Raw genomic sequence first — 18530 nt, 5'->3', positions numbered from 1 at the left:
TGTCATGAAGCTTTTGTCCTATGTTTTCTTCTCAGTTTTATAATTTTAGTCTTACATTTAGGTCTTTTATTCATTTTGAGTTAATGTTTGTACATGGTGTAAAGTAAGGGTGCAACTTCGTTTTTTTTGGATGTGGATATACAGTTTTCCCAACATTTGTTAAAAAGGCTCTCCTTTCCCCCATGGCATTCTTGTCAAAAATAAATTGGCCATATATGTAAGGGTTTATTTTCAGACTCTCTTCTATTCCATTACTGTCAATGTCTGTGTTTATGCCACTGTTTTGATTACTGTAGCTTTGTAATAACTTTTGAAATCAGGACACGCGAGTCCTCCAATTTTGTTCTTTTTCGAGATATTTTAGATATTCAGGGTCACTTGAGATTCCCTATGAAGTTTGCGATAAATCTTTCATTTTCTGCAAAAAAAAACACTATTGGAATTTTGCTAGGGACTGAATTAAAGCTGTAGATTGCTTTGGGTGGTATTAACATCTTAACAATATTAAGTATTCCAACACATGAACACAGAATGTTTTTCTATCTATTTGTATTTTTATTTCAGCAACATTTTATAGTTTTCAGTATACAAGTCTTTCACCTTGTTTAGTGTTTTTCCAAAGTATTTTATTCTTTTTGATGCTATTACGAATAGAATTCTTTTCTTAATTTCCTTTTCATATTGTTCATTTTTACTGTATAGAAATGCAACTGATTATTGAGACATCTATCTGTTATATTCCTACTTCTGCTTTAAGTCTCCAACTATGATGCTGTGTAACTTGGCAAATCAGGGTGTTGTTGATAAAAATTCTTCTCAAATTTGGGCAGCTTATCATGACTCTACTTCTTTAACTAGTTTTCCCTCGTGATTTTCAAACTTCTATTTTCTTGCTTAATTACACTGGATAAGCATTTCAGGGTAATGGTGTATGAGAGTGTTAATAGTATACATTCTTGCTGTACTCTATATTTTGGAAGAAAACATTCAATATTTCACTATTAAGTATGATGTTAGCTGTAATTTGTTATGTCTATTGACATGATCATACATTTTTTTCGTCCTTACTCTGATTTTAAATTGTAAAACCAACTTTGTATTTCTGTTATAAATATAACTTAGTCATAATATATTTTACTTTTTATTATTGAATTCAATTTGCCTATATTTGTTTATGTTTTTATATGGGAAATTTTTATGCACAGAAATGGCTTACTTTATGTCTACCTGAACTCCACTGGCCAGAACTCAGTCCAAAACTAACAGCAAGGAAAACTGGGGAATGTGAACTAATGGCTAGTTCTGCCACAGAAATTAAGAGATATGGAAGATAAAAAAGATAATATCTATTGTATATCTAATCAATTTCAAAGTAAGGAGGGACATACAAGGATATCAAGAAGCGAGATTTTGGCTATTAGTTGTTGAAACTTTCTTAGAATTGATAAAAATACATGAATCAACAGATTCAAGAAACACAATACGTTCTAAGACGGGTAAGTTTAAGAAAAATACATGCATAAATCTGTTCTAACGGACTACAAAATTCTAAAATAAATGAAAAGAGAGAGGAGCTAGAGGGAAAAACATCACTCAGAAGGACTGGCAATATGACTAACAATAAATTGTTCAATACCAACATCAGATACTAGAATTCAATGCAAGATTTTTAAAATGCTGAGAATACAACCATAGCCTTCCAGGAGTAAACAAAATGATCCTTCTAGAATTAAAGTAAAAGAGAGATACTTTCATATGGTCAAAAACTGATAGAATTCTAGCAAGAGATCTACACTCTGAAAGATGGAAAATTATAGCATTTCTGAAATGCAAGAAGGAATACAGAACAAATAAAATAGTAAACGTGTTTAATATATAAATACCATCTATATAGAATAAGGTTTAATTTGTAGAATTAAACAAGAATCAGAATTAAAATATTGGGTAATGAGAATATACAAGCTGCAGGAGAATAAACAAAGTTAAAGTGTTTTATGTGGTTTGGGATAGTTTACTTTGATAAATTAAATATATGTGGCAAAACTATAAGGTTAACCACTAAAAGAATAGAAATACTGTATAAATATGAGTGGATAAAAGTAAATTAAATTTAAAAAATAAAGAACAAATATTTGATTTTAAAAAAAGAAATACAAAACAAAGAATAGAAACAAGTTCAAACATAATCACAATCAACATCCACAGACTAAACTCATAAGTTAATAAACAGAAATGAGATTACAAAAACTACAGCTGTTTATAGATAACATACTTAAAACACAGAGACACAGCAATATTGAAAATATTGAATACTGAAATTTTTTAAATGGAAAAGGAGATACCAGTAAAACACTACACAAATGAAATCTGAGGTTAACATCAGACAAAATACAGTAGAACAAGAAGTATTATTAAGGATAAAAGAAAATCACTAGATAAAGATAAATTTTGTATAATAATTCTAAGTTTAAGCAAATTTAAAAAAAAAATAGCATCAAATTACATAAACAGCTTCTATTTTCTAGTCTGGCATATTAGAAGCTTGGAAGTCATCTCTCAGATCCAATTACAAGTAAAAAGCTGAACAAACTGAAAATCAACTGTTCTTACATTTGTCAGAGAATTGAGGTCACATACAAACTGCTCCCCGCAGCCCGACTCCCCAAATTGGAGAGAAAGACAGGTAAATACAGAGAATTACAACTTACTGGAGCAGAAACATCCATGGTACTGACCAGAACAGAAAAATTCTAAACTGTAATTGATGAAATGCTAGAGGTCCAGTATGGACAAGTCTGAGAGTTACAAATTCTATGAGGAGGACTTTTGTGATTTTAACCTCCAAAAGAGAAAAATCCCCTGCTGTTTCTGGAGGGAGAGGGGAAAAGTCAACATTTTGAGGGAGAGGGGAAAAGTCAACATTTTGAAATATGCCAAAGCATTCTGTCCTTCCTAACAAGGCCTGCCCTCAAGAGAAACTAGTTTACCAAAGCTTAACCTATTGGGAGTTTTACCTAAGCCTGACTAAGCTGGGGGAAGGGAAATAACCAACTCTATCCAGCTCCAGCCATGCATGGAAGAAAAGGGAAATATCCAGAGCTAGCCCCCTCCAGCCTTCCATGTAGGGAAAGGGGAAAACACGACTCCAGCTATCTCTAGCCATCCTGTCCCACCTGAGTGGGGCAGAGTTTGTTGAGGAGGGGTATATGAGGATCATTATGAAGTTCAAAGCTTACTAAATAAGACAGAGATCTAATCATAGGACTATAGGACACTCTCCATTCTCCCATTTTTTACCACTATACCATTAAAACCCTATTTACCAGAGTTCCTTTTATCCAGCACATCAAGTCTGGCTTTCAACAAAAAGCACAAGGCATATTAACATGCAAAAAGAGTTTTGGTAACTTCATATCTATTATTAATAAAAATTCTTAGCAAAGTAGGAAAACAATAGAACTTCCTTAAACTGATGGGGCATTCATAAAACACTTAAAGCAAATGCAATAGTGAAATACATTCATGTTAAGATCACAAACAAGACCAGGATGCCCTCTAGCACCACATCTATTCAATGGAGTACTGACTGACGGGTTTGGCCAGTGCAGTAAGACCAGAAACAGAAACTGATAGTATTAACACTGGGTAGAGAGAAACAAAAACTGTCCTTATTTGCAGATGCTATTAATCTTTATACAGGAAAGACAAATGAATCTACACATAAGATGAGAAAATTTAACAAGGTCACTGAATATCAAATCAATATGTTAAAGTTAAGATTCAATTAGAAATGGAATTTCTAATAACAATTTTATAAAGGTGACCAGAAATGTAACATAGCTATTACTAAACTTTACAAAAAGATTGGAGAAAATTATTTTTATTGAAAGATTTAAAAAATGTAAATAGATAGATACACACTGTTCTTGGAAACAACTCAATAGTCAGAAAGACCCTATATCCTAAAGATGTCAGAGATTCTCCTAACCCACAGTCAATGCAATTCTGATATAAACCCTTACAGGGATTTTTATAAAACTTGATATGCTGATCCTCAAATTAAATGGAAGAGCAACAGGCTAAAGAGTCAAGACCGTGTGAAGAACATGTCTGAGTGTATTAAGAAGTCTGACTCCATTTTTGACATTTTTGATTGCAGAGAACATCTAAGCCTCACTCCTCCCTCTTTACCTGGTGCTCACATCTGGACAAGCTGATAAGAAAAGCTGGATCTACGGCCATGCCACTCTAATATGCCCGATCTCGTCTAATCTTGGAAGCTAAGCAGGGTTGGGCCTGGTTAGTACTTGGATGGGAGACCACCTAGGAGTACTAGCTGCTGTAGGCGAAGAAAAAAAAAAGGATTAATAAAATTAAAAAAAAAAAAAAAGAAAGAAAAGAAAAGCTGAGTACTCCCTCCTTTGATGCTGGTAGGAGAGTCAAACCAGGCAAGGTCCTGTCATAGCCGCTCCAGCCCCACTCAACCACCAGACTCAGGCCAGTCCCCTTTCCTTGCTCTCTCAAGCCATTTAAGGCCTGCTTGGGAGGCCTCCTTTGCTCTCCTCGAAGACCACAAATAAGTGAGTAATACACCTTGTCATACCCTCTTGGAGTGTTTGAGTGACATCATCAGTCTGGACATTCGAACCAAATATTGGGTGAGGAGGGTCCGTCAGCCTCTGCAGATGAGCAAACATAGAACTTTCCTGACAGTGTATCAAGACTTATTGAAAGTGGTACAGATGAAGGTCTGCTTATAAATGATTCTTTTAGATGGAAACCATGACTCCTGGAGTCGTGCGACATGGCCCTGAGAACGATGGGTACTCCTGATTACATACAGCTTTGTAAGTCAAGCTAAAGAATTTGGATTTCATGTTCAGGGTGATGGAAAGCAATTGGGGAGTTTGAAACAAGGAAATAAACATGATCTGATTTTAACTTTTTAAAGATCCATCTAATTGTTATGGACTGAATTGTATCCCCCTCAAATTCATATATTGAAACCCTAACCCTCAAGGTGACTGTCTTTGGAGATAGAGCCTTTCGGAAGGTAATGAAGGTTAAATGAGGTTAATAGGATGGGGCCCTAATCTAATAGGAATGCTGTCCTTATAAGAGGAGGAGGAAACAACAGAGATGTCTCTCTCTCCCCAGTGTGAGGACACAGTGAGAGGACAGCCATTTACAAGCCAGAAAGAGAGCTCTCACCAGAAACCAACCCCGATGGCATCTTGCTCCTGGACTTTAGAACTGTATGAAAATATATTTCTGTTGTCTAAGCTGCCTGGTCTATGGTTCTTTATTATCGCAGCCCTGGCAGACCAACATACTAACTATTCTGTGTAAATGTAAAGAGAGAAATTAGTATTGGAAATGAAGAGAACAGTAAGGAGATGATGGAAGCAGACACATTTGGGCTATGTTCTGGAGAGCAGTCCACACAACATGCAGATGGATTGGAGGTGGAAAATGAGGGAAATAAAGGAATCGAATTCTAGATGTATAGGTAAGGAAATAAATCGGGCCAACTTTCCATTTTTAGTTTAGACTTTAAGAAAAATCACTTGGCTAAAACACAGAAATAAGCTTGAAGAGGAATCAGAAGATATTTCAGACAGAAAGAACAAAGAAGTTGTATAAGTACTAATTATCATTTGATAGCATTTTGTATTTTTTACAATGTAGCAGGATCCTAAAATCTCAGAGTAAATTGAAGTAACAGCATCTGAAAGAGACATAAGCCACTTCCCCTCATCTCGCAAAATAAGGCCTCATCTATGTTTCATCCACACAGTAAATACTACTATTAAATTAGCAAATATTACTATTAAATTAATTTCTAAATTTTCTTATCCAAGATTAATTGCATAAATTGTTTTCTTAATTACAACTATGAACTCTTTATAAATGAATATTTATGCCAGGAAATACACATCAAAATGAATATTATGTCAAAAATGTATTACGGTTTATTGATGCATTTCAAAACCAAGTATTATTACTTTATGTTTGAAGCATTTTTTTTCTGGTGTCACTTTTATCCTAACTGCAACCTATACTGGCAAAATTAAAACAATATCCACCATTAAATAAGCAGAGTGTTCTCCACTATATATGAACCTTGAAGACATTATGCTAAGTGAGATGTCAGACAAAGACAAATATTGTATATTTTTTTATACATGGAATACAAAAAAATTGAACTCAAAATCAGAGAGTGTAATGGTGTTTACCAGGGGCTGGGGAAGGGGTATGGGAGAGATGTTGGTTAAGGGTACAAACTTACAACTAATAAATAAATAAGTCTTGGAGATCTAATATACACTACAGTGACTATAAACAACAAAAGTATATTATAATAAACTTGCTAAGAGACTAGATATTAATTATTCCCACCATAGAAGAAACAATTATACAACATGAGAGAAGTTAGCTAATGCTACAATGGCAATCATATTATAATATAAATGTACCAAATCAATATACCTAAACTTATACAATATTGTCAATTATACCTCAAAAAAAAGTAAAGAACCTGACAGATTTGTGGAACCCGATCAAGCTTGCTGATGTATACAGAATGAAAATCTAAGGAGAGAAGAAAGAAAAAGGGAGAAGAATGTTTGAAGAACTAACGGCTAAAAATTCCCCGAATTTGGTAAAAGATATGAATCTATACATCCAAGAAGCTCAACAAACTCCAGATAGGAAAACTCAAAGATTCACACCAAGACATGTTGTAATTAAGCCATCAAAGCCAAAGAGAAAGTCTCAGAAGCTCCAAGAAAAAGTAATTTATTGTGTATAAGGGATCCTCAATAGGATTAACAGATAATTTATCAGGAACCATGAAAGCCAAAAGTAGCTGATATATTTGAAGTGCTGAAAGAAAAAAAAAAACCTATAAAACCAGAATACTGTATCTGGCAAAACTATCCTTCAAAGAAAGAAACAATAGGAGAGGAAAAAAAACAATGGCGTAGATGATAGAGGTTCTGTTCATCCCTCAGGCGACCAAATCAAAGTTGTGATGGAAACAAGGAGCAGCAGCAAGGAAAGGAAAAATCACCTGGGATCTAGAGGAAAAAGCCATTCAACTAGGGAGAAGTCCAAGAAAACACCCTGCAATGGCAGAAGATAGGACGGGGCAAGGATGCGGGGCTGCCTGTCCTGAGCGGCTGAGTGAGGCGGAGGTGGCGGCAGCAGCAGATGCCTCTTAAAAGGGCTGCATCCACGAGCAGATTTTCGCGGCGATGGACCTGCTCACTCTGAGCACCAGTGCCAATTCAGCTGCGTGCAGGGGGCACCAGGGACTTACAGGGAGACATTGTCCGAGTGAGGACCGAGGAGAGACTCGCTCTGTACAGAAGCTTCGGCAGTATCCATAGTTCCCTGTTGAGCCCTCCGCCAGTACCAGTGCGCAGGACACGGCAGTGCCATAGTCATGAGGTCATCAAACTGGATAACAGAAGTCATTCTGCCCAGAGGATTCCCTGAAACCCCGCCTTCCCTAACTCGCGGCCCCGCCCAAGCCACATTCAGGTGTATCCTCAGCGAGTCAGGTGCTCCTTGCTGAGCAGTGCCTAGACTCACACTGGAGGCAGCCGGCCTCAGTTTCTGGTATGGCCTTTGGAGGCAACTATAAGCACAGCATCTGTGGATTCCTTGCTGAATCTTAACAGGTGGCCTTGGAGGGGTAGAAGCTTGGGCTAAATTTGGCCTGCAGCTGAACCCCTTTCAGGACTGTGCCACTAGACACCTACTTCACAAATCCACACTAATAAGACCGGGAGACTTAGGAGCTTTGCTTAGTACATAGAAACAGACATGGAAAGGCAGTTAAAATGGGAAAGGCAGTTAAAAGCAGCAGAAACTATATGACAGAACAGAACAGAGATCCAGATATAATGGAGTCAAGCAATCTAACAGATGCAGAGTTCAAAACACTGGTTATAAAGATGCTCAATGAACTTTTGGGAAGTGTAGAGAACTTCAACAAAGAGAAAAAAAAACATAAAAATGGAACTGGAAATTCTAAAAGGGAACCAGTCTGAAATGAAGAATACATTATCTGAGATGAGATGTCTATTAAATGGAATAAACAAAGAAATAAACAAAGTGAATAAAGAGGATCAAAGGCCTTATCTAGAGGATGGGAAAGCCAATCAGGACACTCAATCGGAATGGCAAGAAAAAGATGCCAAGACTATAAAAATAATTTAAGGAGGATATAGGACACTAATAAGGCTCCAAATATTTGTCTGATCAGCGTAACTGAAGAAAATCAAGATGTTGAACAGCTGTTTGAAGAAATAATGATGGAGAACTTCCCTAACCTGGTGAAGGAAATGGACATAAAATCCCAGGAAGCTCAGAGAATTCCAAAAATCAGGGATCCAGAGACCCACACCAAGACACATCATGATTAAAATGCCAAAGGTTAAATACAAAGAAAGAATATCAAAAGCAGCAAGAGAAAAACAGATAGTTACATACAAAGGAAAACCCATAAGAATGGCAGCTGATTTCTCAAAAGAAACAAGTCAGAAGGGTTTGGCAAAAAATATTCGACAGGATGAAGACCCAGGATATACAACTAAGAAGAATTTATCCAGCAAAGCTATCATTTAGAGTTGAAGGACAGATAAAGAGCTTCCCAGACAAAAATAAGCTAAAGGAATTTATCACCACTAAGCCAGTATTACAGGAAATGTTGGAGGGACTTCTTTAAGAAGAAAAAACATGTATCAAAAACAAGAATAAAGAATGGTAACAACTACATTCCTATCAATAATAAATACCTTATATGGAAAAGAATTAAGTGCTCCAACCAAAAGACAGAGTGGCTGAAAGGATAAGAAAACAACACCTCTACTTCATATGAAAAGGATGAGAATGAAAAAAGATATTGCTTTGATGGACCTAGAAGGTATTTAAGTCAGACAAAGATAAACACTATATGATTTCACTTATATGCAGAATCTAAGGAATAAAACAAACAAACTAATCAAAAACAGACTCACAAATATAGTGAACAATTTTGAGTCGAACAGAGGGTAGGAGACTGGGGGGCTGGGAAATGGGGTGAAGGGCTAAAGAAGTACAAATTAGTAGCTGATGGATGGTCACAGGGGTGGGGAGCATGGCATAGAGAATGCAGTTAGCATTAATACGCTGGCTAGGTGGAGGGTCAGGGGAAGGAGGGAGCAATTGGGGGGATTGTTCTATGAACTACATAGATGTCTAACCAATGTACTGTATGCCTGAAACTAAATTAAAAAAATAAAAAAAAAAAAAAAAGAGCAATAGTACTTTCCTAGGTAAACGAAAGTTTGTATAGTTAGTCACCTGTAGACCTACTTACCCTACAAGAAATGCTAAAGGGAACCTTTGGGCTTAAATGAAAGGACACTAGACATAACTCAAAACCACATGAAGAAATAAAGAATATCAATAAAGATAACTACATGGGTAAGCAAAAAAGCCCGTATTATTATATTTTGTAATTCTTATTTTATTTTATATGATTTATGAGATAAATGCATAAAGTAGTAATGGGCACACAATATATAAAGATGTAATTTGTGACAATTTTAACATAAAAGGGGGATTTTGTACACTATTGAAGCTCAATAGGTATTTCAAACTAGATTGTTATAAATTTAAGATGGAAATTTCAGTCCCCAGGATAACCACTAAGAATATAAGTTTAAAACATATAGAAAAATATATGAGAATCAGACTAGTATCCTAGAACAAAGAAACACTAAAGAAGGCAGTGATGGAGGAAGTGAGGAACAAAAAGTTAAGACATATTAAAAAAAAATAGCAAATGGCAGAAGTACTTTATCAGTAATTTTTAAAAATGAAAATAGATTAAGCTCTCCAATTAAAAGACAAAGATGGCAGAATTAATTAGAAATAAAATCCAACTATATGCTATCTGTATACTTCCCTCTTATCAAGTTTTCTGCATTGCAAATCACAGAGCCTTGGTCTCCATCTTCTTGATTCAGGAAGTCCTCTTGTTTCTTCCCAGAGCTGCAACTAGAAAGCTCTCAAGGCAGTAAGCTGGGAAAAACAGGGCTTGCTTCATTTCCTTCCTATCTCTCAAAGCTCACTTCTTTTTTCCTTCATGTCTAACATCATGAAAGCATGAAAAAAAAATTTTTTTTCAGTTTGTCTGATATTTTAGTTAAGTGGGAGAGTAAGTCCAATCCTTATTACTCTATCTAGACTGGAAGCAGAGTCATTTTTTATTAAAATGTTCTCATCTATAAGTCATATAAAGGCTTAGCATTATAATTTTTTAACCTATTCAATTTGGATTTTATTAGAAAAATTTGCTTTTTGCCAATTATTATTCTATAAACTAAACTATGAATAACTTTATAATTGTCCAAGAAAAAAGTATTTATTTGGCCTTTAAAAAAACCATTTTAATGATGACAAATGTTAACTGAAAAGGCATTCTAGTTTTTCTAGCATACTGTAAAAGAGCTTTTATACTGATCTTAATGAAAAAAGTCATCTTTCACCTTTTCTCTCCCTATAAGAGAAAAAAATTACTTTTGAATGTGATGACAAGTATCCACTGCCAGTAAGCTATTTTTCATGTGTCGAGAAAACACCTACTGTGTGCACTACGTCTTTGTAGATTTAATTACAGCAGTTATGGTAGTAAGGAAAAAAAACATAGGCATTCTAATTAACTGATCTAGAAACAGAACAACTGGAAATGTGGTTCTAAGTTTTCTTTAAAAAAATAAAACCTTTTGATCTAAAAACATTAGATAGCAGAAAAATGAATGTGGACATGTATATTTTTTAGGTTTAATGAAAATAATTGTGTGTGTCTATGTCTATGCTTGGTCTCTTCCTCTGAAAGCTGCTTTGGATTAGAACACCAAACAGGGAAACCACAGCTGAGAATGCAAAAATATTGTAATTGATTGCAGTTGGTTGAATCTACAGGCAAAACCCACAGATACAAAGGGCCAAATATCTTTTGAAAAAAATCCACATATAAGTGTATCTGTGCAGTTCAAACCCATGTTCTTCAAGGGTCAGCTGTATTATCTCACAGTTTTCTTTTGGCTGGAATTGACGTCCCTGATTTCCTGCTGGCTGCTGTCAACGGTTGCTCTCATCTCTTAGAAGTCACCCTCAGGCCCTAGCCACGTGGTCCTCCAAAACATGGCAGCTTATTGCTTCAAAGCCAACAGGAATTTCTCTCTCCAGTCTGCTAAGGGGTCTTAGCTTGTTAACATAATCAGAGGAATGATTCAACCACCATCTTTGCCGTTTAATACAACCCAATCAAGGGGAGTGACAATTCCATGACATTCACAGATCTGATCACGTTCAAGGGCAGAGGATTATACACGATGTGTTCTCAAGAGGGCAGGACTGTTGGGGGCCATCGCAGAAATCTACCTATAACATTATACATTAATTTTCATCTTTCTTTTTAGGAAAAAAAAAAAAGATTTAAATGAAAGTTGAGCTCTTAAAGTTTCTTGGGACTATTTTTATTTCTCAATACCTTTAAAATCATGTGCTAAAAATGTGGGAGAAGGGAAGGGGTAAGGAAAAGAAAGTAATGTTTATCAATTATCAAATATGTGCCAGGCACTGTGTTAGGTTCTTTATAGTTTTTTCCATATCAGAGAAAAGAACTGCATTTGAACCAAGGAGGTACTATAAGAAACATGTAGCCAAATCAAATATTAGAGTGCGCTTCAGGCTTTTAAGTATTGATAAGAAAATTAGATGAAAACTGTCATTAAACTGAAAGGCTAAACTGGTATTTCAAAATTCTCCTTAATGTGTAATTGGGCATGCTTTTGGAAAACAGGCACTCTACATTTCCCAGTGTGATGAATTTTTTTTTAAGGTAAAATAGATTTTAATTGCACAGAATTTAAAAGACTGTAACTTATATAACTAAATTTAATGCCCTAAAATATTTTTTCCTAAATCATGCTGCATATACTTTATTAATCTATGAATAAAATTTATTCCAGGATGGTACTGTACATACTGATATGTACATGATCATAGTGAAATTTTTCTTCATCTAGATCAAATATAGCTAATAATTGCTTAGAAAATGGGAACTACACAGGGCTTTAGAATAAAGAAACTTAAAGAATTTGAACCCTATTTAGATTCAAATATTACTTAACACAACTTTCATCCTGAAATATCAGACGTTTGAAGTATTTTGTTCAGAGTAATTAAGATAAAAACATCAAATAATTTTGGTTTTCAGAAATGATTTTATTAAATATTTAAAGATGAATTAAAGTCTCTTTTGCAATATACTAATGCTAGAATATATGTAGCAAATTATAAATACAAGTTGAAAACTGAAAATAATGACAGCTATTCTCTCTTACCTAAAATATAGGCTGATAACATAGTAGAAAAACAAATATGAAATAGTGAAACATTAGAGAAATAACTGACTCATAAGAGGGAAACACCTAAATTATTTCACTGATGTAAAAATGCACTAAAATTTTGTTCATGAATGTATCCTGATAACATAGGCTTAAAGTTCAAAAGAGAATTTCTACATCCTTTCCTTTTTTATTTTTTTTTAACCCCTACAGCACCTGGTCTTCCTAGGTGGTCTCCTATCCAAGTACTAACCAGGCCCGACTCTGCTTAGCTTCCAAGATCACACGGAAGCATGTTCAGGGTGGCATGGCCGTAGACCTACACCCTTTCTTATAAATCATAAAATATTCGAGAAGCATTTTGGCCCAAAATGCTTCTTTCTTGGTCTCAGCCCAGATAAATATTTTGGAAAATTGCATTTCATAGTTATTTGAGGTGTCTCAGTATGGTTAAAAAAAGAAAATATTTTCTCTATTCTTATTTGGGAATCTTGCACTCATTCACACATGGCATAAATACAAACTTTGAATTGGCATGTACAAAATCGTCTATGAGAAAATCACAGAACAGAAATAAAAGCTGGTAATTCTGATATCTGAAGCAGAGTACAAAACAACATTTGCAGTACCCCGTTTCCTTAGTGTTGAACTAGGCATTCGTTCCAGCCACGTATTTGCACTGTTACCCAAAGCCCAAGTCAACACATATTTGGCAAGTGAGACAGCATTTGAAAGTTCTCTACAAGAAAGCAAACTAAATGAACGGTATACATCATTCCTATCACACACACACACACACACACGATCAGAAGCAGAATCACAAAGATCTCAGTGATTTCCTGTAATGGCAGACTAGGTAATATAATCAACTCTCTCACTGAAAACAACTAGAAAAGCTGGGCAAAACAAAAAGCCAAATGTTAACAAGGCAGCAGTAAAAACTTACAGGACTGTGGACAAGTAAACTTACACAGGTGAGCCTAGCATTTGGGGCTGTCTTTCCCACAGTCCATTTGCTGATGAGGCAATTCAGAAATTCAGAGCTGAGCAGAGCTTTCAAGACTCACAGGGAAAGGAGACCAAAAACTGGAGTTTAGGGCCTATCAAGAAGGGGTCCTGGTAAACACTCCTGGCTTTGGACTGGGCTGCACTCTGAGTAAAGATGAACTAGAATCTGGAATTGAATCCAACTTTAAAATCTCAAGCCCACTCTCAATTAGGGTGATCCAGGGTCATAAGCACCCCTACTGCCTTTCCGAAGCAAAATTAATCGACTGAAGGAAGATTAATATCACCTTCCCTGAAATAATCTCTATTTCTCGCATACTATGTCAACATACAAAACAACAACAACTAGGTATAGGTAGGAGAGAAATCATGAAAAATAGAAAGGGTAGAAAATACATAAAAGAATATGGTCAGAAGTTTTCTAAAACTGATAAAAAATATTTTTAAGTCATTAAGTAATGCCAAACAATCCTAAGGCACATAATCGTATGTGCTGACATAATCAACACAATCCATGATATGTGAAATTCCTTAAGACAATTGTGGAACTTTTAAGAATTGATACCAGAATTTTCCTTAAGATAATTCCATTATCTTCAATAAATTGCAAGGGAAAAGACTAATGAAGCAGAAATCTCAAGATTTAAGAGACTTCAGAAACATCAAAAAATCACAATATAGATAGGAACTGGATCCTGATTCCAACAACTGTACTTGGGGAAAAAATAATTGTGATATCAATAAGACACCTGGAAACTTGAACACTAACTAAATATTATATTAAAGAATTATTGTTGTTTGTTCCATTTAGTTTTGATAATGATTTGTGATTATGTTAGAAAAAAGTCTATCTTTGGAGATAGTGACATATTTACAGATGAAATAGTATGACTGGAATTTGCTTAAAATACTATAGAAGGGGTAAGGAAATAGGGTTATAATTAAAGACAATTTGTCAGTAGTTGTTGAAAGAAAATTATACAAATTCATTGTAATTTTCGGCTAACTTGTTCCTATGTTTAAAATTTTCCACAATAAAGTTTATATATTATTAGTAAGCTTGGCGATCTTTACTGTTTTCTTGTCCATTTTAATTGCTTCAATGATCTATCTTTGCCTTTGTTTTTGCCTATTATAGATTTGTAGAGCTCATTATTTATTTGAAAAATTAGCTCTTTTTCATCAGTATGAGAAAAAAAAATTTTTTGTGGCATACCTTTTCATTTCAAAGTGGTCAAATTTATCAATATGCAGTTGACCCTTGAACAACACTGGGGTAGGGGCTCCGACCCACATTGTCAAAACTCCATGTCTGCCCTTCACATTCACATATTCCCAACTCCCAATGGCACTGACCTTTGAACAATACTGTTTGAACTGCACCAGTCAATTGAAAAATAAATCCACGTATAAGTAGATCCATGAAGTTCAAAACCATGTTGTTCAAGGGCCAACTGTATTCTTTTATAAGTGCATGTAATACTTTAAAGTACGTGCTTCCCTGCTCCAAGTTTATAATACTTATCTATGATTTCATTTACGATTTCACTTTTTCCCCTCCACATTTAAATACCGACCTACTTGGAATTTATTTAGGTGTAAGAATGACAATGAGATCAAACTACATTTTTCCAATAGCTACCAGTTGTTCAAACACAACTTACTGAATAATCCATCTTCCTATTGATTTAAAATGCTGCCCTTTAGCATATTACCAAATTTCCACATATATCCTGAGCATATTTCTGGACATTTCATTGACTGGTCTACCTTACACCAAGCCTAAAATTCTGTTTTAATTACTTTTGTCTTACGCAGAACTGTTACCCTTACACCTTTCTATTTAAGAATAAAAATCAGTTTTCCAGCAATTCGAACCTTTCCTATCTCTTAGTAAGTCGTGTGTCTTGATTAATGTGTCTGGTGCATATAGTAAGCATGGGTATAAGTTTACTGAATGAATGACTCCACTGCAACAATATTTTTGGATTAAATATCATATTAGAGAAGTTTAAAAATGTTAAGAAGTCAGTAGAGTTATAAACAGAATACCTTTTGGAAGTTACAAAAAAAATCCTGTGCTTTTCAACTAATTAAAACCTTTAATCGGTATCTATTTTGTATGCCTGCACAAAAATGTTTTGATATTTAGAATGACCTTAAGGCTCTTGACAGTTCCAAGGTATCTTAAGAATTACAATAAACAAACAATTTAATATTAAAACCTACTTTTAATATTTAAAATCTACTTTCTTGAGTCTTATTCCTTAGAAAATTGTTGGTTTAAATGGGTACATAGAGGAGAGAAACCATGAGGCTGGGAAACGAGCTAATATATTAGTATTGTGTTTAATAAGGAAAGAAATAATAGACATGAACTAAGCTAATGGCGATGGAAACAGAAAAAGATTTATTAAATGAAGGGGAAAAGGGAGTCTAAAAGGACCCCAGAATTTGAGCAGAAAACAATGCAATATGCAAATTATGAGGTTGGCCAATTTTAGGAAAGAAAATAAATTTAACATGGTTGAATTGGGGATAAAGAATGCTAGTTAAATCACAAAGTCCAGTGCACAATAAGGATGCAGTTCTAGAGGATGAGACTAAGATAATGATTTATAGTCGTGTGCCCAAAGGTGATGACAAAACTATGGAGTCAATGTTATCTGAAAAATGTGTTTATTTGAATTCATCTTACCACTCTACAACATATAAATGAAGTGCAACTGCCATTACTTTTAGTTACTTCTTTAAAAAAAAAAAAAAAGGTAAATCAAATATAAAAATATGCAAAAGGTGTTATGGTTCTTTTTTAAAAAACTCAATTATATAAAGCTGAAAGAAACCACTCAATACTAACTGAAATGTATAACCAGTAATGCCAAAAAATCAAGCACAGAGACTCCAAACATGCTTACTGTAGGTTCAATTAGAGAATGGTGGGTTCTAAATCACCAAATGGTCCTAAATACCAAAATTAATTGCCAAAGAAGAAAAAGAAAGTGAAGTTTGTACTAGTTTTCTATTGATGTGTATATTTATAGAATTACAAAACGCATTTTAGATGGAGTAAAAAAAAAAAGCTTTGATTTCAAATTCCAGTGCAAGACATCAGCCAGCTTCATAATCCACCTTTTACTATTTTTGAGACAGTTTTTAAGGAGAGAACATGCCAATATGCTATTCTACACCACTGTCCAAGCCCATGTGTTAACTTAGCAAATATTAATTAAAAACCTAATTATTAAGCTGCATTAATTTAAGCCAAGTACCAGTAACTGTTAATAGAAAAATCTTCAAAAATGTAACACTTACTGTACCTAACAAGTTTAACATGTTAAAGAATTTTGATAATGCAGAATGCAATAGACATAATCTATAATCTTTTCATTAATTTGCTGTTTTGACAACATCCATTATAGTAAGTTTTCAATGTGCCATATTTTGCAATAAACCCAGAAAAAAAATAATGTTCTATAATTTATATTTTTCACTTAGATTTATCCTGTTCCAAATTAGGTATTACTAATTACTAATAGTATTACAAGTTAGGTAATACTATGTATTCTTCATAGTGTAACATTTATTTCCTCAAGTTCTCTTTCTAATGCTCTCTTTAAAACATCTCAGCACCACATTCTAAGAGGTTAGAAACTGTGCCCTGAAAAAAATGTTTAAAAGTATTCATCTAAGAATAGACAGAAAAAGTGAATAGTGCCTTTCATCTAGCTTTTTACTCCACTGAGTTCTAAAGGTGGGTGGATATACGTACACACAGATAACAGAGAAATCACATTTAAAATACGAATAGTATATTTTTTAATAACTTGCAATTTTATATGTTCAGTATTATAGATACTTCAGATTAAAGATTCTATCTAAAATAGACATTTTCTGGGAGTTGCTCCATGGAAACTCCAGAAGAACGCAGTAATGTTTGTATTTTTTGGAATATGTATCCACAAGTAATTGAACTCAGCATGGAAACCAAAATAAGCCTTTCATGTATAAATTTCCCAACATTATCCCAAGGTGAAAAGTGATTTCTGGTTATGTTTTCATTCCTCTTCAAATATGTATTACACAGAATTTCTCATTAATAACATTTTACATAAAATTATGTCAAATTTCCTGATGATAGCTTTAAACTACTTAAACTTTACTTCCTTATTAAATATTAAGATTCTTCTGGGGTATATGAGAGTCAGCTTCTGGACCTTTATGGAAAATTTAACAGCCAAATTTTATCTAATTTGATGAGCCCTATGTACTCAATTCTGGGGAAAAAAAAGAGCAGTGGTCTATCACTGCTTGGTATCAGTAGGTTAATCATCTGAAAGCACTGTTTGTCACTATTCTCTTACACAAACACCTTCAACAGTTCACCACTGAAAATATTCTCAACCTCACTAACTTGCCACTGGCAGTTCTTCACCATCTTGTCCCAGTCCTTCACAACCCTGCCTCGAGCATCACAGTAAAAATTGTGTCCTGGCCTGTCTAAACTGCCAGTTCTCTAGACTCATAGAAAAACTGTCCTCTTTTCCCAGACGATAATCCCTGTGCCTCGCCCTCTGTCCACCTACCATCCCTTCCAAGACCTACTCTACTCTATTCAATGAAGCCTTTTCTGATCATCTCAGGGAGAAATGCTTTCTTCATTTCTACAGTATTTTGAATGTGCCACACCTACAATATTTCCTGAAGGAACTGAATAGAAACACAATGACAGGTATTCACCAACTGAATTCCGAACTCTGGAAAGTGGAGAGTTGCTACCTTGACCAGCTGCCATGGCTTGATTGCTCTTTCTGCTGGGTTTGCTGTAGATGTTCACTGGGTTGGCTTAAATTATACATGCAAATGTAGCTATTCCCTATTATGGAACCAGTAGGCTGTAAGAAACTAAGTAAAACTAATTTTAAAGCCAAGGAATTTCTAAGAACACGAAATCATTGAATTCTGTTCTCATCTATAGTCCCAGAGCAAAAGGAAAAGGCAAGTAGGAAATGGCAGCAGGAAGAAAGTCTTATTTCAACTGTCTTTATTCTCTCTTCCCCTCTATGATCATTAAAGGTTTGTGAATGAGACGGATTATACACTGGCCAATTCCTA

The 18530-nt window shown here is 34.7% G+C and overlaps 1 pseudogene; it reads left to right on the top strand.

The window, feature by feature from the left end:
* Positions 1–4230: 4230 nt before the first annotated feature.
* LOC120584167 (uncharacterized) lies at positions 4231–4348 on the top strand (annotated as a pseudogene).
* The last annotated feature ends 14182 nt before the right edge of the window (positions 4349–18530 follow it).

The sequence above is a fragment of the Pteropus medius genome, unplaced genomic scaffold (assembly GCF_902729225.1).
Source record: "Pteropus medius unplaced genomic scaffold, Ma_sr-lr_union100, whole genome shotgun sequence".
NCBI classification, from domain to species: Eukaryota; Metazoa; Chordata; class Mammalia; order Chiroptera; family Pteropodidae; genus Pteropus; species Pteropus medius.
This window is presented reverse-complemented; position numbering and strand designations above follow the sequence as displayed.